The sequence below is a fragment of the Vigna angularis genome, chromosome 5 (assembly GCF_016808095.1).
Source record: "Vigna angularis cultivar LongXiaoDou No.4 chromosome 5, ASM1680809v1, whole genome shotgun sequence".
In the NCBI taxonomy this organism is placed as follows: Eukaryota; Viridiplantae; Streptophyta; class Magnoliopsida; order Fabales; family Fabaceae; genus Vigna; species Vigna angularis.
The window spans coordinates 7,678,135-7,701,784 of NC_068974.1; positions in this window are offsets into that span (position 1 = coordinate 7,678,135).

Below are 23,650 nucleotides of genomic sequence, written 5' to 3' on the forward strand. Positions count from 1 at the left end.
AGGTTTAAGACAAATTAAGACATAATTTAATTTATAATCAGATCTAATTAAAAAATTAATATCTTCTGTTTTCCGTTTTCTTATTTGAACATGTGCAGGGAATATATTGTGCACACTTTTGCAATAGTTGTTATAGTGTCCAACACAACTAAAATCATTTCCATAACTGAAACTAGTTAAGATAGTGTAATTTTTCTTTTAGTATTTTTTTTCAAATTATTTTATTAAAAAACACATAATATATTTTTAGAATATAAATGAGATGTTATTGTAATTATTGAGATAATAAAGTTTATTAAATAAGTTGGTTACTCTCTTCATACTATTATTTAAAGAGTTGACTTTTTTAACAATTATTTTAAAATATAAACTTAGAAATCAAATTGTAAATACACATTAAAAGTATGTTATTTTCAGAGCATAAGATTTGATACAGTGTTGAAAAAATTTCACAGTAAATTAGGTATTAATAGGTAAGGCAATTTATGAGAGCATTGATTTGTTTATCAAATGCTTTAGGTCAAAGTCTATTTTTTTTAAAAGGAATTTTAGCTTACAAAAATCAAGGTCTTTTAGATTTAATTGAATATCATATATAGAAAGATAAAGTTTTATTGTAGTATTATTATTATATATTTATTAACATTTAAAGTTTAAATTTGTGAACTTATTTAAAACATCTTACTAGATTTGGGCTAGTCTTTTGAAAGAGTTAGAGTAGGACTTTCAATAGATTACACTTAGATAACTTAAAGTCTTTTAGGCTTAAACTTTAAATTTAGATTAAGCAAATATGCAAAATTCCCTACATACTTTTATTTGAATTTAAATTTCATTATTAATGTATGAAGTAATACATTTTTGTCTATTTATTTATTTATACATATATTTATATACATATTATAGTACACATGTTAATAAAGAGATTAGTTGTTCTAACTTATTTATATCAATTTTATTTTATTCCTATAAATTATTATTATTTTACCCTATAAATTTTAGGTTTAATAGTCTATTTTGTCCCTAATTTTGCTGAATAATGTCAATTCAGTCCCTCATTTTAAAAGTGTTTGAAATTGATCTTTACTTATTAAATTTTTCGTCAATGTCGTCTCTTCCGTTAAATAGAAACAAACGACGTTAATAGATTGATGATTTGGCAACAGATAGTGCTTACGTGTCATTATTCCTTCGACTCAATGGTTCATTCTGCCCTTTCTGTTTCTCCCTCATCACACTCAAGTCAGGAGCTTGAAATTTCTATTTTTCTCTCCACCGCAGACGATCCAATGTTGGGGTTTTGATTTGTTCTCGCATTTTGGGGGTTTTCGTTCTAGATTCTACAATTTAGGGTTTCTGTGATTGCAAATCGTTCTTGCAATTTGGGTATTGAAATTGGGGTTTCATTTTCCTCTTCGATTTTGGAGGTTTTTGTTCTGATATCTGAGTTTTTTCATTTAGGAGGTAGGGATTCGTTTCAAATTGATTTTTGTGGTTTCTGGTATTGTAATCTTGATCTTGCAATTGGGGTTTTATTTTCCTCTTCGATTTTGGAGGATTTTGTTCTGATATCTGAGTTTTGTCATTTGGGAGGTAGGGGTTCATTTCAAATTGATTTCTGTGGTTTCTGGAATTGTAATCTTGATCTTGCAATTCTTGTTCTTGTTGGGGTTGAAGATGGAGTGGCCATAGGATTTCTGCCTAAGAAATAAGCTTGACGGTGGTTGTTTGGGTTACGGCAGGGGAAACATTATTTAGGCTTTCAAATTTTGGGTTTCTTTCCTGATTTCTCTCTTGGGTTGAGATTCTATTTCTTATATGTTGATTCAAGGCTTGAATTGGAGCTTCTGATTCTCTTCTTTGTTTTGCGATTTGAGAATGTGAGGTCTTCGGTTTTGGTTTTGGCTCTTCGTGTTGATCTGAGTTTGGGTTTCGTGAGCTCACATCTTTGTTTGGGTCTGAGGGTGGTGGTTTCCTAACTCAATTTTTCCTTAATTTCAAACACCAAATTTGTTAATATCCACCTCAACCTGTAATTAAATAACACGTCAGCACGCACATAATTAAACAATGACACGTTACAACTAACTGCTGCGAGATCATCACCCCCATTAACTCCGTTTGGTTATATTTAACGAAAGAGACTAATTTGACTCAAAATTTTAAAAGTGGGATCTATTTCAAACACTTTTATAACAAGGGACTAAAAAAATACACATAGTATATATATATATATATATATATATATATAATATAGAAAAAATTCCTTTAAAATAAAATCAAATCTTGTTTCATTTGTATTTACCTCATTAATAATATCTTGAAAAGAATTTTCAAGATTTTAAAGTTTATAAGTTTGATAAGTTATTAATCCTTTAGAATAGTTTAAAATATGAAAGAGACTAATGAAAATAATTTGCATTATATAGAGAAAATATTGTAATTAACATGATATATTCATCCGTTAGGTATTTAATCTTATATTAAAAATAGTATTTGGTATAATTTATTGTTTAAAAATTATTATATAATTAAACACTATAATACAATAACTTATTGGAATTGAAAAAAAAAGTTGACTCTACATAGATAATTTAGTTAAAAAAATATTTAAATGTAAAGAAATAGTCACTTATAAAGATAAAATAGTAAGATAATTATTTTAATTAAAATAATTTTAATTTAAATATATGATCAAATAAAAATAATAAGATAAATTATTTTAGTATTTAAACTTAATAAAGTTAGTGAAGTTGAGACTAAATTAGTAATTATTGTGTATATTATTTAATTTAGGGTTAAATATCCTTTTAGCCCCTAAAGTATCATGTTATTTTGGATTTCGTTTCTCTTTGAAAGGTTTGTTCAGTTTTGTCCTCTTAGTTAGGAAACTCGTATTTTTAGTCCTTAGAAAGCAACGATGTTAAATTTTCTGTGAGGTGGCTAACGGTGAGCCACGTGTGATGTCAGCTTCCATTTTGACTGTGTGCCACTTTCTCTTCTTCTTTTTTTCTTTCTGAAATCAAATTAATTCCACTTGAACCCAAAGGGAACCCTAGAGAGGCACCAACTTCCTCTCAAGCATGTGCACAGGGCTGCCACTGAAGCAATCGTCGCAAGCCGTGAGCCCAGCCGACGTCACCGTCGACCACCGCGCCAATCTAGAGTGTCACTGATTGTCGTCACATTCTCCGTTGGCCATCGCGCCAATTTCTCCTACCTTGTCCTTTCTCCGCACGACAACTTCTGCCCTCTGTGTGATTGGGGCCGCCATACCTCCATTTGGTCGGCCTAGCGCATCGTTAGCAACATCAGAAGTGCCGCCTTGCTTCAAGGAGTTCCTCCTTTTGCGCGTTGCAAACCTAGGGGCTCGAATTCGACTCAAAGGCCGACATGCCTCGCTACCAACGATCACTCTTCTTTCCCTCTGTTTCCCTTTTAATTTATTTCTAGTTTGTGAAATGTTGGAGTAGTGGCTAGCAATGGAGCGTATTGAATTTGTTTTGGTTACTTTGAACTCTTATAGAGGATGAATGTGGTTTTGGGAGATGAAAGTTGTTGTTAATGATGGGTTGGAGCAATTAGACGTAGTGAAGATTTTTGGGTGATAAAAAAGCCTATGTTTTTCTATTTTCTGTTTGGGTGTTGAAAAACTAGTAGTGATAATGGATGATGAACGTCTTGTGTGGGTGTTGGTTTAGATTGTGAGAATTTGGTTTGATGATGGAAAGAGTGAAAATGGACGATGAAGGTGGCTTGTGAGGGAGACAGAGGTTAAAGTGTCAATTGTTACCACGGGCAAGGGGCTAAGAAAAATGAGTGAGTGAAGATGGAGTTCAGTGAATGAAGATGGTGGAAGTGATATCTGATGTGTGCTAGGTGATGTTTAGGGGAAAGGTTGGGTTGAATCGTGAAAGGTGAAGAAGGTGTTGGGGTAGCTACGGATGAAAGGCGTTTAGTGACACATACTTAATCTGATTTCAGAAAAAAAAAAAAAAAAGAGAAACGTGGCACACAGTTAACATGGAAGCTAGCATCATACGTGGCTCACCGTTAGCCACCTCACAGAAAATCTAACATCGTTTCTTTTTAAGGACTAAATATACGAGTTTCCTAACTAAGACGACGGAAATGAGCAAACCTTTCGAAGAGGGACGAAACCCAAAATAGCATGATACTTCAGGAACTAAAAACATATTTAACCCTTCTATTTAACTACCTTTTTGGTCCTGATTGAACCTTCTTTGCAATTCCTTGTCGACTATCTTGTCAATCTTGGTTGAACCTTCCATGCAATTCCTTATCGACTATCTTGTCGATTTTGGTTGAAGTTTTCATTTAAGTCTAAAGGTTGACTACCTTGTGGGTACTTATACAACTTTAATGAAACATGTATATTACAACAATTAAAATTCATAAATGCCTTTATTCACATTGAATTAAGTGTTGATTTTTGACACCTCTTTGTAAAGGAAGTTGACTTGACGTAGGGCTTTCTGAAATCCTCTCTTATGCTCAATAAAGATATGAGTATAGAGATCCTCTATTTCAACCTTGGTTGCCTACTCACTTTCTTCACTCTGTTCAAGGATAAGTTTAGGGCATTAACCTCATCATTTAAGTTCTTAACTTTGTCCTTAGGCTTTTTTCTTGAAATCTAGGCATTTAACTTTCCAGGTCTTCATGTGGATGACCTCTTCTTTAAGAAGCTTCTTCGCGTCAGCCCATTACTTCTCCTTCTCTACCCAAGTCTTTTATTCCTCTTCTTGGGCCTTTTTCTGAAAAACCAAATCTTTGGCAATTTTTTTCTTATTGTTGTCCCCACAACTATTAAAAGAATAAAATGTGCTAGGGCAAAACGTAACAGCCACACCAAAAAGAATAAAACATAGAAACAAATATACACCCAACAGGGTTTGAACACAAAACCATAGGCTCCCACAAGGAGCTTTTATCAATTAGACTACACAACACCTTGTGAAAGCAAACCTTCTCATAAATAAACATTTAGCAAGATCACCATCATTCTCTTATTACATTGGAATTTCCTAGGTCTTACACATTACTCTAATAAACTAGAGAATGTCTACTTTTCTTTTTATAACTTTAAAACTACACTCTCAATTTTGAAAAATGTCTTATACTTTAGTAATGACTTGCCTTTATTTACTTATATATGTGTAAGATATAAAAATTATAAAATATAGCATTGGCTTAATAATCAATACAAGTGTAAATATTTTGTATTGATACTAAAAGGTATAACTTTCTCATTAATGTTAATTTATATTCATTACAAATTTTTTTATCCCTGATCATCTTGAATATTGCATAATTAACTCCTACCATAAAAGGTCCTATAAATAAAGTAAACATATAAGTTGAGTGCATATAATTAAATGTTCAAAAAAATATGATAAATTTTTAAAAGCACACTTAAATTATCTCTACTTATGTTTTTTTTTTTTTACTTTCCACACTAGTATTAGTACATAGTAGATGTGCCTTTTCTAATTGAATTTCATAATCATGTAAATTTTGTTTAATCCAAAAGATTTGTGCAAATAACTCTAACCAACTATAATTCTTGTTTAGATGTTGAAAGAGTAACACATACTTACTTCTTATTGTGTCCATACACTAAATGAATTTGAAGAATGTGACTATTACCCATGTAATTTTATTGTCAAGCTTCAAAATTACAAAGTCAGAATCTAAAAAATCAACTAAGGTTAGAGAAGCATTACTAGAGTTGTCAATTTGTTTTTTTGGACTCCGAAGGCTAGCCCTGGCCTTTTTTATAGTTAGCCCATTTTTTTTACCCATATCTTAGGGGGCTTTTCTAAAGTCCCTAGACCCCAAAACCCCATGAAATGGATTGAGATTGAATCAGGGTCGGGTTAGCCCCTCAGCCCCCAAAACATCATTTTTTTTTGCGACCCAGGACTATTCCCATTTTTCTCTGAACAAACACTTGCCCAAGAGCTAGACAACAATGGCAGCACACCGAGTTGACAACACACGGCAGCGCACAGTGACGACAAACGATAATGCACGGTGGTACAAGCGATGACAACACACAGTAGAGTCAAAAGCAGCACTTGACGACAACGCACAATGGTACAGGCAGCGGAGAAGAAATTTTATTGACAAAATTTTTTGTTTTGTCGGTAATTACAGATGGATTTTTCTATCGGTAATTTTGTCCAGAAAAATCCATGAATTCTTCGATAATTATCGAAAAAAATTCGTCGGTAAATATTGCGATCTGGTTCATCTTCTTTCCCCGCTCTTCTTCTTCTTTCTTTTAATTTTACCAGAAGAATGAACACATTAAAAAAATTATTACAGCTCATGCCAAAAAGTGCAAGGTGCATCTTTCATCTTAAGGGCGGTGACAAATGTTAGTTTTGGTCTAACTAATTTTCCATTTCAAACTTCTTCAACATGTATGTAAAATACTTGACTAGCTCCATAAGGTTTTATACCTCATTTGCATAACATAAAGCCTTTAGAAGTAAGTTAGCTTTTCCATCATTGTTATCTAAAATTCCCTCTACATTCTTGACACAAATTATTCACATAAGCAACCATTAGTAGTATTATAAAGATTATCCCATCTACATAAACTTGTATAAGAATACATCATTTTGAGATATTCTTATGAAAATAATGTTGAAAAGTTTTCCTTTCTCATAATTTTGAGACCCAATTTTTTTAAATCTCTTATATCACAATCATGGTGGATGTTTGAGTTCATAAAAAGTTTTCTTCAACTTATGATTTAGAAATTGATGATCCTTAAAGCTAGGAAGTTTAAATACATATACATTTTTATTTATGAATCCATATAGAAATTTACTTTATGCATTCATCTAAAAAATATTGAAAACACTCATAAAAGCATATAAGTAATCTAACAACTTATAATCTAGCTACAAATACATATGTTTCAAAAGAGGATTATTCTTTCTTGATTGTAAAATTTTAGCTATAATAATTGCCTTGTTCTTGGTGATACTACCTAGTTCATCCATTTTATTTTGAAAACCTCATTTTGTACTTATTACATTCATATTTTTACTTCTAGGTACATATTCTAAAACATGTTAGTACTATTAGGTTCTACATGTAAAACAAATTCCATTGTATAGTGATAATAATTTAAAGTATGCTAGATAAATATTCATTTTTCAACTTATCCAACACATTATCAAGTGAGAGATCTCAAGGAATTTTCCATTCTTTTGGAAGATCCTTAAAAGCTTATTGTTCAACATCAATCACACCATAACCACTACTATTAGTTGTTATACTCAAGTTTAATTTGACGAAGTTGTCACTTGCATTTGGTGGTTAGATTCATCAAATACAACATGAACAAATTCTTCTATTACTAAAAGCCTATTGTTATATATTTTATATGAATGGCTATTTCATAAGTAACCTAAGAAGATACCTTCATTATCCTTTTCATTGAACTTGTTAAGATTTTTTTTTATTATTTAAGACAAAAAACACTTACCTTCAAGTACTCTGATATGTCATATGTATGGCTTTCTACCCTTGAATAATTCATTTGGAGTTTTTTTTAGGGTAAGCCTATTAACACCTTACTAATTATGTAGCATATAGTGTTAATATCATTAGTCCATAATTATTTAGGTAAAAGGTTTAATTTAACATGTTTCTTGACAATTCTTCTAAAGATTTATTTTTTATTTATACAACTTTGTTGTGGAGTCAAAGGTGCAAAAATATTATGCATAATCCCATGTTTTTTACAAAAAAAAGTTTAATCATTTTGAAACTCACCCATGATCACTTTTAATTGAACTAATGCAATAGTTTTTTCTGTTTTGTAAAAGCTTCACAAAGTTTTTGAAAGCAATAAAAGCATTATTCTTGGATGCCAAAAATAAAGTTCACGTGGATCTAGAAAAATCATCTACAATAACATTTGCATGGTAATTTCCTCCAAGACTCTTGGTTTTTGAAGAACCAAAAACCCATATGTAAAAGCTCAAAGTTGAAACATAATTTTCCTATTTGAAAGGAACTTTAGTTTGTTTTCCCTTTTCACAATCTAAACATACATTTTCCTTCTCAAACTTACATTTAGGAGACCTTTAACCAAATCTTTGACAATCATCTTATTAAGAGGATGTTTATTACACGAGTGATTCTTCCATCCCACAACCATGAATCCTTATATTAGATATTGTTCAATCTTAGTATAGTCATGATCTATATCTAGCATGTAAATGTTGTTAACACACTTACCATCCATCATAATTCAATCAATTTTAGAGTCACATATCAAGCAATGGTAAGGTTCAATTCAAATTTTTGTAATTTATTCTTTCTCCTCTTGTAATATAAATATAATATTTATATTGAATAAAATAATAAATATTGGAAAATATTTAGTTCAATATAATAAGTATTGAAATATTTCATTTTTAGTAGAATAAGAAAAAAAAGAATAATCTTAATACAAACAACTTTTATTTTGTTAGTTTTATTTAAATGTAGTTAACAAATTGAGTAATGGAATATGTGTTGGCCTTTGCTAATTGTCACATGTGTTTAAAAAAAAAAAATTAATATTAATATAATATTAATCTTGAAGAGAGTTTTTTATTCTTTATTTTTTGCTTTTAAATCTCAAAAATCATTAGTGGTTTCCTTTAAGTTTATATATTTATTCTATAAATTTTAAATATAATTAAGTATTTTTTGTGTGAAGTTAATGTTCATATTTAAACACAAGAGTTGAAGGAAAATGAATTTCATTAAAGAATGTTTGTGAACAAAAATAAAGTTTATTGAAGAATGTTAGTGAACATGTGACTTGTAAAATTGTTTGTATAAACTAATGACATAAAGAAAAAAAGAAAATTGTTCGTGCTTTAAAGGTATATATGTTTTTTTTTTTTTCAACTTCAACAATAATATCTGAAAGATTTATGTGATGACTAAACTTATTATATTGAGCAAAGGACATATGTCAGTGACACTCATCACTCACTTAAATCGGTCATAATATTAAAGAAATTAAGCTTATTATATAGAGATTATTTTTTTTATTATACTAAAAAGGAAATGTTTTAATATTTATTGATAGGAAAATATATTATAGTCTTATGAAATTACACAAAAATTATATAATATTACATAAAATTATATAGATTGTATAAAGTTACAAAATCATGAGAGATTGTAAATTATATAAATTTCATAAAATTATGATATTATATAAAACTAAAATAATTATATAATTGTAAAATTGTAAAACAATATGTATTGTTATATAACATTGAATAAAGTTATAATATGAAATGACATTAATTAGTATTGTAGTATAGTTAGCATTAACCTATATAAGGACAAGAAACAAAAATATATAAAAATACGATTATAAATTTTATCATATATGACAGAGACATAAAAAGGTATATAAATTCTTCTATTATAGAATCATCTCCATTGTTGGGTCCCACTTTATTCCACAATACATTCTGATCACATGTATCGCATGACGTAGTACGTGGACAACCAACCATAGAAGAAAAATATACAAGAGTAATAATATTTTTTTATAAAGTTCTATCATGCATTTTAGATAATATAATGCATGTGTACTACCTCCCCAGTAGCCGATTGGTGAGGAAGACGCATAATGTACTACCTCTCTAGTAGCTGATCGGTGAGGAAGACGGAGAGTCTGACCAAACCTTCTGGGTCGAAGACGCATAATGTACTACCTCCCTAATAGCTGATCGGTGAGGAAGACGGAGAGTCTGACCAAACCTTCTGGGTCGATCAAGTAGTTAGTCAAAGTGATATTGGTTGATCAACAGTGGGTCCAGATGAGGTAAATGTCATTAATAATCAATACGTTTAATAATCACATTAACAGCAGGAATGCAACATTTATGGATAATTAGCAGATTATAGGACACAATAATATACATCATCAATGAATGATTAATGGGTTGGCCATTTTACGAAGCCTACAAGATTAATGACCAGGTTAGAGATCTGAATCAATAGCAAAGTTAGCTTGCCATAACGTAATTTTGACTTGAGCGTCAAAGTGTTTTGTGCAAGTCAACTCCCGATTGGTATCAAGAAAGGAGCAACAAGTTCGAAACGAGGAAAGGAGGAGCGGAATAGTGTTCTCGGTTTACTTTACCGAAACATCATGTTTCTATAAGATATTCACATTCAATTCATCCTGCCACATTTGACACAAATAAACTTGTAAAACTCTAGTTTCAAAGACATATACATAATGTATTGGAGGTCATATAAAGTCTTACACCTATCATGTGATATTGTAGTGGATTATAGTAAAACAATGACCCTAACTCCCTTATCCTAACTTATCATAATAGGGTTTGTTCTTATCAATCATCTAAGTCACAACACTATTTAATATCCATTCTACAAACAAGGAACCTATTTCAACTATCACCACCTAAACCTCGTTATCTATATGAGTGCGAGTTAATAGAGTTAGGATGACTTCATGTCTGAATCCCTACACGAATATATACAATACACTATACAATATGAAACTTCTCCTTAGAAATGACCATATTCATACAATTTACACAATTATAATATCATTCAATCACATTTCTTAATAATCAATGTTTCATTAATCCTAACATGATTATTACAACTAAAATCTCATTCTTCAATTTTCATTCATTTAAGAAAACTTTTATTATCTTCGCTTAATACCACCTATTCCTTGCTACTCGAGCCACTATTAGAGGAAGCTCGCCCAACAAATATAAAGTGTTTCATGTGTGTATTACGATCCTTTTATGGATGCAATGTGACCATTTATGTATGTATTTTGGTCTCTTATACATTTGTGATAAAAGGTACCTATACAATGGTACTGTGGTCCCAAGAACCACAATATTACTCATGGAACTCATCATATAGAAAGATATCATATGTTTTACTAATAATTTAATTGTATAGATTACATTTTCAATATGTGAAAAATGAAAAGAGATTTGTATATTTAAGTTGTTACAAAGTATGTGCAACAAATCATTCTAATATAAAAAGTTAAAGGATAAATTTTCAATATACTTTTATCTCTTACCAAACGTGTTAAATATTAATCTTTCGAAAAATATCATATGTAACAAATTATTTTGAATAAAATTGATTCTTATGCAATTTATTATGATATTCTCTTCCTTCAAAATATGATTATATATATATTATTTATGTATTGTGTGTTGGTAAATAACTAATTTAGCAATTCAACATTTTACTTAGTAATATAGAAAGTGATGTTGCACTTGGTAGATGAAACTCTAGACATAATGAGAGGAGTATTTTATGTGATAGTGTTACATATGAATACAACCCTCCATTTTTATTAATACAAATGGGACATGTTTGTAGTTTTACTATTCATTTTTATTAAAATAGCGATAAGAAAATCACCATTCAATCTCTGATTTTGTGCACTTGTTAAACAAATATTAAGTTGAATAATTTGGTTTGTTACACATGTTACCACCGAGAGTGATTATTTGAATCCAAATTCTAAGCACTTAGAAGTTGTAGGCTAAAATTACGTGGTGAGATTGGAAAATTGTGAGTAGATTACTAGGTTTTAGTTAACATTGTCAACAAAGAAGCACATGATGCAACTTCACCCGTAACCAAACAACTTCCTTAAAACGTCTTCACATGATTAAAATATTGGGTATATATACTTTGAATTAAAATATAATAAATAATGACGTGTACACGTATTTGATTCTCAGTTCTCCACTTCAGTTATTTTCTACCAAAATTATCTGAAACACCAACTTCCTTTATTGATTAAATATACGAAGATGACATTTTTTTATTATTTATAAATATCTATCTAGTTTTCCTTGCACGGTGTTTCTGTGCAACTATTTTTTTTTGTTAAACAAAATATAATATTAGCTTCTTCTGTTAATTAATTAATTAATTAATCAAAGGCACATACTCCACTGATCAAGGTCCTAACAAGGGAACAAGGGAAAGTTCATTGAACTAACAAAGCATCTATTTCGGGTATTGTGATAATACTATTATTTTCTTGCTCTCGTAATAAAAAAACCATTATACCTGTGGTTTAAACATGGCCAGAGAGAAGCTTTTTCTTTCTTTTGTTTGATGGAAAATTAGAGAGGAAGTGATAGAAAATAACCAATGTTTTTTTCTTTTGTTTGATGGAAAATTAGAAATGAAAATAAAATTTGAAATTATTATAATAATAATAATAATTATTATTATCTTTTGTTATCATTTTAAATTAAATAATTTCAAAATAAATTCAGACTAGACATTATGATATTTCAACTAATATATCAAAATCTATCAATCATTTATCAACACATACAAATTTATTAAAAAATAAAAATAACAAAAAAATAAAGAATACATAACATGAAAAACCATACTCATGATAAAATAATTAAAAAAAAATAACTTTTTTTATTCTTTTATTTATTTTTATTGTTTTCATTTTCATCCCCTCCATTTCTTTTTATTCTACCAAACAAGTCTTTACAAGTTTTGACATGTGAAACTTCCTCCTATATAGTGTATCTCTTAGAGAAAGGATAAATGATAGAAACATTATACTAGATTTTCAGAGAAGAAACAGATTTTAAAAAGAAATCAAGATATTAAAATGCAAGTTTAATTCAAAACTTGAATCATAATATATGATCTGCTATAAATAAAGAAAAGTATATATAATAGCTTATGTTATTACATGATTAAAATATAACTGTAACTTTATTCAGTCACTCATTATATACATTTTGTTTAAAAGACAAATAGTGAGAGTAGGTAAACAAACAATAATAAAAAAAACATATTCTTTTCTTAATTGATTTAATCATCATAATTAGTCTTTAATTCCAAGTTAACAATATTCTTTCCATTGATATATTTAAAGAAGAGCTCAACCAAAGTGATTTTTCTTTTTCTTTTTCCTTCTTAATGAAATACAATTATGATACAAAATGGATAAGGACATCTACACATTACCATCACTATGATTTAGTTTACCTACCCCAAAATTTGGTATTTTATTAGGGTTTGTGGAGTCAAAACTATATGTGTGGATGATTGAGCACTATTTGACATAAATTTGTGACTCCACTATAAGAATCGGACAACTTTATTGGAGCCAACATAGTTGTTACCTTAATTTCATGTTTGTATATAAAAGCAGGAAAATCATTAATCCATTGTATTATATTCATAAATCTTTAAGATTACTTGACAAGTGGAACTTCACAACCACCACTCTCCACTAAATTGTTATGCTCTTTTGGATTGGTGTTGCTTCAATGTTTCTTTTACTCTTATTCTAGCTTATAAGTTTGGTAGAAGAGCTTAGTCATGCTTATAATAGTGATTGAAAATAGTGCCCAATTCAAAATCAATGATATAATGTGGTGGATATAACCCACTTCTTCTATAATGGATGCAAATAGAAACAAACAAGTCGTGTATATTTAACTAACAAAATTTAATACCAACATAACCTAGTTTAATTCGTTTAAACACGTTCTTAATTATATTCATTTTTTTTATAGAGAAAAACATGATTTGGAAAGGATAAGAGTGAACATCAACCAGACTAATTATTGTTAAGATTTGTTAAAATCCTTAAATAATTGAATATATATATATATATATATATATATATATATATATATATATATATATATATATATATATATATATATATATATATATAATGAAATTGTAGAGTAAAACAACTATAGCATTTAAATTAAGCTGTATTTTATAATTTATATTTTAAAATACATAAACTTCAATGTTGTCTATTAAATAATTATATTACTAATACATAATTTATACTTTCAAAGTAACAACGTTAAAAATGATCAAATGAACCAAAATCTAACCAAAATACATAAAAATATATTGATTTTATATTAAACCCGAATTTGTTCAAATTGACTTTAAAATGGAATATATTTAATAACTTGGGTCAGATTGTATATATTTATTAGATATGATATTCTGCTTTAAAAATAATTGTTTACAAAATGTTGAGATCACAAAACGATAATGAAACAAGTATTATTGTTATATATAAGGTGGAAACTTTATAAATGATAGGTAAAGTTTTACTTTATATTCTCCTTTGAATTCTCACATACTGCAGATTAGTATCCATTGGTAAAATAACATCATTGGTAAAATAACATCATGTCCATAAACTAATTTGTACAGTGTTGTCTTAGAATTTTAGGGTAGCTTCTATATGTTCATAAAACGTAAAGTAATGTTTCATTCCAAATTGTTAGCTTGTCTCGTATATGCTTTTTTTATCAACACTTTATTACTTTATTAATAGTTTCTTCTTGATCATTCGTTTATTTGTATTAATGTTTATCAACTTTTGAAATATTTAATATATTATAAAAAAATATTTTTATATTATATACTTTATTTCTTGATATCCATGTAGATTCATAAAATAAAAAGACATGATCAAAACCATAGCATCTAAGAACATTCTGGAAATATTTTCTTGAAACCATCTTGCCTATCACATCGTACATACTCAAGTTTCCCTTAAGGCTATGAGAAAAAAAATTCTAAACCCTACAAAGTATACTAAAGTCAGACTTTACATCTAAAGGGTACCAACACCTCTAAAGTCAACTTCTCAGTCTAACAATCATCTTTCAAGAAAAGATATATATATATATATATATATATATATATATATATATATATATATATATATATATATATATATATATATATATATATATATATATAGAAGAAAGCTTGAAGAAAAGTTGTTGATGAAAAAGCAAAAGATAACATAAGAAGAATAGCAACATGAAAAAGAAAGAACAACTCAAAGTGTTCTTATATCATCTGACACTCAATATCTTTTGAGAGAAAAATATTTGTAAAGAGAGAAACACTTTCAAGTGTTACAAATTATATTGTATATGAACATATATCCTCTCGCTGAGAGTTATTTGTCCGTGCCTTGTAGAAAATCTATATTTGGATTTTTTGTAATTTCTAGAGAGAACTCAAATACTTGGTTGTTCAGCTCAGGTTGAGTTGAATGTCTAGGCATTTGTCTACGGTTAGATCCTAGAGAGGCTAAACTCGATCTAGTCTTGTTGACTAGGAAATCAGAAGTGGTAAGAATACTCGATGAGATCCTAGAGAGCTAAAACTTGTGTAATAGTTGAAAAGATTAGTGGAACCCTTTAAGAGTTCTTAAAGGAGAATTGGACTTAGCTTAGATTGAGTGAACCAGTATAAAAAATTTTGGTTTACTATTTTCCTATTCAAAACATTTTCACTCATTATTAAAACCTAGCATCTAATCATCTTAACACCCTTACACATTATCTTTGCAAACTATTAGAAGTTGCTTTGCAAAAAGATTTGGAAAATACTATTCACCTCCCTCTAGTATCTTCCCTGTAATTTTAAACAAGTGTCATATCCACAAGGATTTGGCGGAAATAACAATGTTATGATCAGTTCGATCTGATATGAAAATGTGTAAGTTTGAAGGTCGAGAGTATTGTCATTTTATTCTAGAAATTGATTTAAGCTATCAAAGAAGGGATTATAGTATTAAAACCATGTTGGAGTCTGATTTTACAAATTCCTCCTCTCTTGTATTAGATCTTCTTTCAAGTCTACAACTTCAAGTGATCAAGTCTTGGGGTACTCTTTATGGTACTCAAAATGTAACTTTTACAGAAAAACACTAAGTCTGAAAATTACAATGAAATATAAATATAACAATTCCCAGAATTAAAATTTCCCTTATCTCGTCAGTTACTCCAAACCAATCTCATCTGCAACATCATCTACTCTCATACAAGTACAATCATCGTAGGTGAGAACCACAACCACAAACATGCAAGGGTGAGCAACCAAAAATATCATATTATATGACATAGTATAACCACATTAAACACAGACTATAACAAGGCATAACATAATATCTCAAAACAGAAAATAATATCACATCCAAACCATTCATAAACCAATGTTGTTTCCTTGCACTTTATCGTATCAACATGTTCCGCAAAACAAAGTGATTCAAGTTGTCCTCCATCACAACTTCAGACCTGTCTCCATGGCTCCTCAATGACTAACGAGTAAAACCACTTTCATTACACGTACCGGTGTATTATACTCAGCACAAGCCAAAGTTATTGGACAAGACATCCAACCTTCTCTTTCCTCGCGTAGGAGGAAGGGCGACACTAGAATCTTTGTCTACACGCGAGACTCAACTCCTTAACGTATCACAATACGAAAAGCTCACTTAATCTACAACATTACATCTTTTTATGTTCGCATCACAATTCCATTCATATTCTCAATAACATACATTACTCATCCAATCAAAAGGTTTATAACACAATTCTCATTACATTTCATACACGGCCTCAATAATATGCATTAACCCATGAAACACAAGGTTTATAACACATTTCTCATAACATTTCATACATAGTCTCAATAATATGCATTAACCCATCAAACACAAGGTTCTAAAATACCATGATAATTATTTAATTAAATTAATCAATACTAGGAACAAGTAACCTCATGTGGACCTACATTGGCTCACAAAATCCCATTACTCCTTCATCCCACAAGCTCGGAAATAATTGGACGCACAAGCTTACCCATGATTCGTTACTCTTCACGCACAAGCACGAAACATTCACACAAGCCAAATTTCTTTACCTTTTCATGTTATGCTTGGATTGACTTCTTGTGGTCTTAATTATTTGCTATTATTAGATTTATTATTAAGGAGTCATGAAACTTTAACGAATTTATTTTCACACCTCAATGAGCTGAACTAAGCTACAGTTACACTAACACACCTCAAATTATCTAAAGAACATTTATGCAACCTAAAAGCTATTTTTAACATGTTTTTATATCTCATGCTAAATAAACTCAATTATAACAAATCCTAATTAAAATATTCTATTAAAGTACAAAATCCAATTAATAATCCAATATTAAAGGCCAAATGAGGGCATAAATAAGCACTCATCACCAGCCAAAAAAACATATAGATGGAAAGGAGAGGACTAACTGATATGACTAGTATGGGCACCATATGACCCCATCATACATCAATCCATTCAAATATGACATGGCCTTAAGTAGACTGCAAACCTTCCTCCTTGTCACCCAATGTGTTACACGAGGTCTGTTTTCATCGTAAGTGGAAAACACATGCCTTCTTCCCATCCCGGGGAAGTGCTCAAAAATTCAACTCTACAAAAACATTACTTAAAGTTTTATGTACATTGTAAAAATAAATGAAATCAAAATGCAAGATATATATATACTTGGCATCCCCAAACTGCTCGTACATGTGGACTAGTGCAACAATGCCCCAAGCTTATCCACCACATGCAGCAAGTCTTTGAACATCATCAAATATGATACATGTATCAGGTTGACACTCTTATTCGTGAAAATAATGCATCCAACTAGATGCAACAAGTATGCTCATGTGGCGCACTCCCATTGATGTTGCTCACAACTCTCATTATAAACATCTCTCAACCAGCTTAGCCTAACTTTGGGACCATGTGCATGTGTCATCTTAGTTCCAACCCTACCACGGTCCACGTCCAAAAGCTCCACAATAACAAACCGAGCTTTTTCAAATTCACTTTTGCAAATCGTGATCTCGGATTCAAAAACGTGAAACAACCGAGTGGGAGATTAACTCTCGTTATATATTTTCCAAAGCTTGCTTTCATAAATGAATAATCACATCAGAACATTCAACTTTCACACTTTATCAATCATACATAGACATGAATTTGAACGTGAAAACAAAAAAGAATCAGAAACTCAATCTCCTTTCAAAACCATTCACAGAGTCGAAAAACATAGTAATCTTTGTCAAGCAAGAACACACAGAAACTCAAGACTGAGGTTAGATACCCTTACGATTTTTTCTGTTCTTGAACGAAAATCGCTTCCTGTAGTCCTTCCCAAACTTAGAATCCTCTTTCATAATTAACTCAACTCCAAATCTTCCTTTCTCTAATGGTTCAACTTCCTATCATTCCTCTGATCTTAAGACTCACATTTAATGGCCTTGGACGCTCCACAAAGGCTTGATTTGCGTCCTACCATCATTTACGTTTAGTCCCACCTATTTTCAACTTGAAAATGCAACTAAAACTTGCCAACAAGTCTCTCAACTGCCTTGCTCACCCAACAAGCCATTTTGCTCGTCCAACGAGTCAAAAAGGCTTCAAAAAACTTTTCGTGTTGTCATAAGCTTTTCAGAGGGAATCTTGCTTTTCTAGAACTCGAGATAGCTAGCCCAATGACCCTTTTGCTCGCCCAACGAGTGAAAAAGCATCCCAAGCTACCAAATTTTCTTTTTGGGTCCATTTGTCTCTTCCAGAAGTAAGGCCAATACCTGCTCGCCCAACGAGCCAATTCTTCACTTCTCCTCTAAAACTCAAAGGTCTTACATTTATACCTTTGTTAGATTTCAAAATTTGGTTAAGGGTTCGCCGGGTTTCAAATGTCGTTTTCAAAATCAACATAACCAGATTTCAACCACAAACATACATATATTCTACGCACTTATAGTGTAAAATTGAAATAAAAACCAAACATTTTAAAGCCAAACACATCTCAACGAAATTCAAAACGAATGCTTATTTGGTGTGATACTGGTTCGTGCAGTGAGGAAGAAGAGATGTGGACATGCATACCTTCACAATCCAACACTAGCTTTAGACCAAATGTAATGCAAAGAGGAAAGCCGTAGAACAAAGAAGAGGGGTGCAAGGCTTAGTTTCGTTGCAATGTGCGGTAAACAAAGGAAAGAAAAGTAAAATGGGGGGTGAAGGGTGAGTAGGATAACATGAGCCCATTTATGAGCACAAACAAAAGAGAAAACTAATAAAAAATTGGATTAAATATATTTTTAGTCCCTCAAGTATCATGCTGTTTTGGGTTTTTTCCCTCTTTCAAAGGTTTATTCATTTTCATCATCTTTCTTAGGAAACTCAAATTTTTGGTCCTCAAAAAGCAATGGCGTTAAATTTTCTCTAAGGTGGCTAACGGTGTGCCACGTCTGATGTCAGCTTTCATGTTAAGTGTGTGCCACGTTTCTCATTAAGGACTTCCTCCTCTCAATCTTTGCCTCTGATCGTCGGCTCGTCCCCTCTCCTTCCGTCTCTGACGGGTGGCAAACTGTCTCCCTCTACACCGACTAGACTGGCACCAACATCTCTCGCTCCGTCTCCAGCGCTTTATTAAAGAGAAAGAGAACCATAAGCAACATCTATTCTTCTTATTCTCTCCCTCCATCTTCAAACTTGCATTTTTTAAATTTTAATTTCATCTCTATTTTTTGTTCACGGGGATGTGTTCGGTTGGTGCGTGGTTGTTGAGGTGAATGAGGGAACTCAATCAGGTTCTTCTCTTGTTTAGGGCTTCTATTTTTCTTTTTATTTTTCTTTTTCTTTTTCCTCTTCTTTCTCTTCTTCACTCCATCGATCCTTAATTGTCGTTGTCATTTCTAAGATGAATCAGAGCTTCATAGCTCCGGAATCCAAAATGCAAGACACCTTCAAGCAAAGGCAACAACAATTGGAGGCTCTCAAGTCCTCTATGAGCGCCAAGAAAAGGACGAGGAGCTTGCGTTGTTCCTGGAAACGAGGAGCTGCGAGAAGGAGCGTGGCGATCTCATGCTTCGCGTCGCTCAGGATTTTGACGGTGCAACCATGTTGGGTATGAACACCGTCGAAAACACTGATTGATTGTTTTTTCATATCGTTTTGTTAATTTTAGCGCCAATAATTGTGGAATGGTTGTGTCCTCAAAGAAAATTTAACGTCGTTCTTTTTTTAAGATTAAAAATTCGAGTTTTCTAAGAAAGATTATGAAAATGAACAAACCTTTGGAAGAGGAACGAAACCTAAAATAACATAATATTTAGGAACTAAAAACATATTTAACCCTAAAAAATTTTACTTTTCACCTATGTTAAAAAATTTCATTTGAAATTCTTTGAAAAGTTGGGGATGCAAGAAGATGGCTGGAAGGTGCATGGTGAAGCTCCTGTTAGAAATGGTGAAGGGAGTATATCCATGGTTTTCAACATCTAATGAAGAAGTTCCCCAGGTGCAAAAGTTAACTTTTTGCACTTTTGCAACTTAGGTTCTTTTATTAGTTGTAAAATAACGTCGTTGTTACAACCTTAAGAAAAAAGCTATTCTACTGCTTTGTCTCCAAGACTTTGTATTGTCATAATACAGTGACGGGAGCACAGTGAATATAAAAATCATACTTTCAGAATATTAAAATATTTCTCAGAATGAGATGCGAAAACAAGTTCAGATAAGTTAGTTAATCTTATTACGGGTTTAAAGAGAATTGGATTAGAAAATAAATAAATTTTTTAATGTAATTTAAATTAAATTCAACTAAATAATTTACGAGTTAAACAAGTTCGAAGGAATTAATCTCTGATCATCACCAATAATTTTTAATTTTCTTTTCATTTTTTTAATATATTTTTATTATAATTATTTATTAATTCTAATTATATAAATTGATATTAAAACATCGTTTGAAAATATCTAAATATATTTATTAAATTATATATAATTTTTAATTAATATCTTTATAATATATTTGATGAAATATATAAATTTTTTAATTAATTTTCAATTTAGTGGAATACTCTTACCTAATTCATGAAGTCAAAATAAATCGAATCAAATTAAAAAAAATTAATTTTAATTTAAAGTCCTAAGAGAGTTGGACGACTTTGGCACCCTACCTGCAACGATTCATCTTTTATTCGAATCCTGAAATTAGAATAATGCATCTAACGTTACAATTTGACGTTTTTTATTTTTTAGCACGATTTCCTTCTTTTATCATTCGTACAATAACTTAAAGATATTGTACGAAATGTCCTAGAGAAAACTTGTTCTCATAAATATTTAAATTATGATATTATCGTTTCTGTTGAAGTACTTTTATAAAATGTAGATTATATTTATTAATTATGAAATGGTAAACTTATCTCTTTTTACCCTGATTTTGAGTGAGAATTTTGGAATAGCTGGTGAGATTATAATGGTGGTGGGATTGCTCCATTTGTATAAAAAAAAATCAACTTCGTTCAAGTTAGTAAAAAAATTAGATTTATAAATGAGAATGGGTGATTATAAAGTAAATATCTCTAAAAAGATATCCACTAGTACAGTTAAAGGAATAGACATCGGTTATTTTCGGTCATAGACATCGATTTTGAAACCGACATATACAGGCAAGGTAAAAGGTCAGTAGGATTCGCCTCGGTTCTCTTTAATCGAAGCAGTATCTAGGATTCGACTCGGTTCTCTTAGAACCGAGACAATATAAGTTCTTCCACCTACCTTAATTGCCTTCACCACCACGAACCTTCCCTTCACGAGCCTTCCATCGAACAGGTTCTGCTCGGGGGTGCCCATCCTGCTGGGAGAGAACGTGATGAGGAGAAAGGGCAGCAGAGGGAAGCACCAGTCCCTGACCACGTAAGGCCTCAAGTGGTGGCCGCAAATGCTAATGAACTTGTCCCAGACGATGTCGCTGGAGGTGAGGCGGTGGTAGAGATTGGAGAGGGCGATGTGGGACTGTTGTTGAGGATTCTTTTGAGTAAGGGGATGTTTGAGGTGGTGACAACAACTGAAAAGCTCTTCCAGTTCAATACATCAGCGAAGGACAAAATCCGAAAACAAGGAGCCTTACCGTGTGTTCATCAAACAACACAGATGCTAGATAAAGTAACCAAGTGTTTGATATGCTTTTTCATTTCACCAAAGGACAAAATCCCCCTCCAATCCTTTCATCGCCGACAAACAGCCCCAAGAAAAAAAAAAGAACCTTCTTTTCACAATCTAGCTCCAAACCACTTCAATTCTTCAACAGAACCCCACTCGGTACCTTACAGAGGTGAATCCCCCAAGACCAACCAAAGTTGTAGCAAAAAACAAAACTTCAAGATCAAACAAAAAGACCGAAAGCTAACACCAAAAATACTTGTCCCTCTCCAAAGCTTCAAACTTTTATCGATTCATATCAAGTCCAGCCAAACCCCACCACATGCATTAATCAGAAAACAAAGACGGGAGGCGATGGAGGAGGAGTGGAGAAGGGAGGAGGGGTTGGCGGTGGATGATGAGAAGAACATACCGGACCAACAAGAACAACAGCACCAATGGCGGATGAACATCAACAACACCAGTGACGAAGACGACGGCGGTAGTGGTGCACTTGGTAGTGGTGACGACGGGGAGGCAAGGACCACTAACAACAATGAAGAACAGTCGAAACCAAGATGCCCAGAGGTTGAGCCAACGACGGTAGTGGAGCACCTGACAGTGGGAACTGAGACGACGGGGTCGGTGATGCAGTGGCGTGGCGGCGAAGCAAAGAGCAGTGGTGAACGGCGAGGCAGAGAGGTTTCGCGCAGAGACTTGGGAAGAAGAACAGTGAAAGTGAATAAAGTTTTGAATTTTAACCCTTGAACCCAACTATAGCCATCGGTTATAAGAAAAAACGAGGCATAAACCCTAATATAGGCATCTGTTACAATAAAACCGAAGCATAAAAGTGATACGACTTCGTTTAATCTATAACCGGTGCAGTATCTCTCTTCGAAATTTAAATTATTATTTTTTTAAGTGGTCAACACAGTTTTTGTCCTCAGTCTTTCAATCAATCGAGGCAGTATACCCTTTTAGACAGCGGGTTCAGAAGAACCGAGGCGTATAATGTCTCTAAAATTACATTTTTGCCACTGCGTTTTTATATGTCTTGGGTTTTTGAAAACTGAGGCGTAATAGGAGATTTAAAAACCCTATTTTTTACTAGTGATCACATATATTTATAGAGCTACCATAGGTTGTGGACTTATGTTCTTATTAAAATAATACTTATATAAAGATAATAATTGTAAGACTCTAGAAAATCGAGTATTAGAGTTGATAGGTGTTTTAAAATAATGAGACCAAATATTTTAAAGTTAAATAATTCAATAATATAAATAGAAATTTTAAACTCGTCTTACTGTTAAAAACACTTACCATCTCTCTATAAACTTTTCTCTTAGCTCTCTTTGCATTCTCTCTACGATTTCTAACGCCTAGACATTCGTTTGATGATCAAGAGGTGTCTAAGTGATCACGGTAGAGAATCCTTCATTTCTATTCATTATAGAGCAAGTAAGTTTCTACTTCTTTTTCCTTTGATTCTTCGGTCAAATCCATGCGTAGGAGTTCTTTTCGCATGTGTTAAAATAGTTTTCTATCTATCTCCTTGTCGATCAAAGGTCCTAAATGACTTGCTCTGATCATGCTCTTGTGGTTTGTAGATTTCTTTAGAGTTCCTTGAGTTCAAAGCAAGAGCAGTAAGTTGTGTAGAGCAATGATAGTTTCTTTAAGGTAAGGGAAGCTAGTTTTATTATTTGAGTATTTAATTTCAAGTATGCATGATGAATTTATATAATGATACTATGATTTAGTTATGTTAAAGATGAATATCTAGGTGA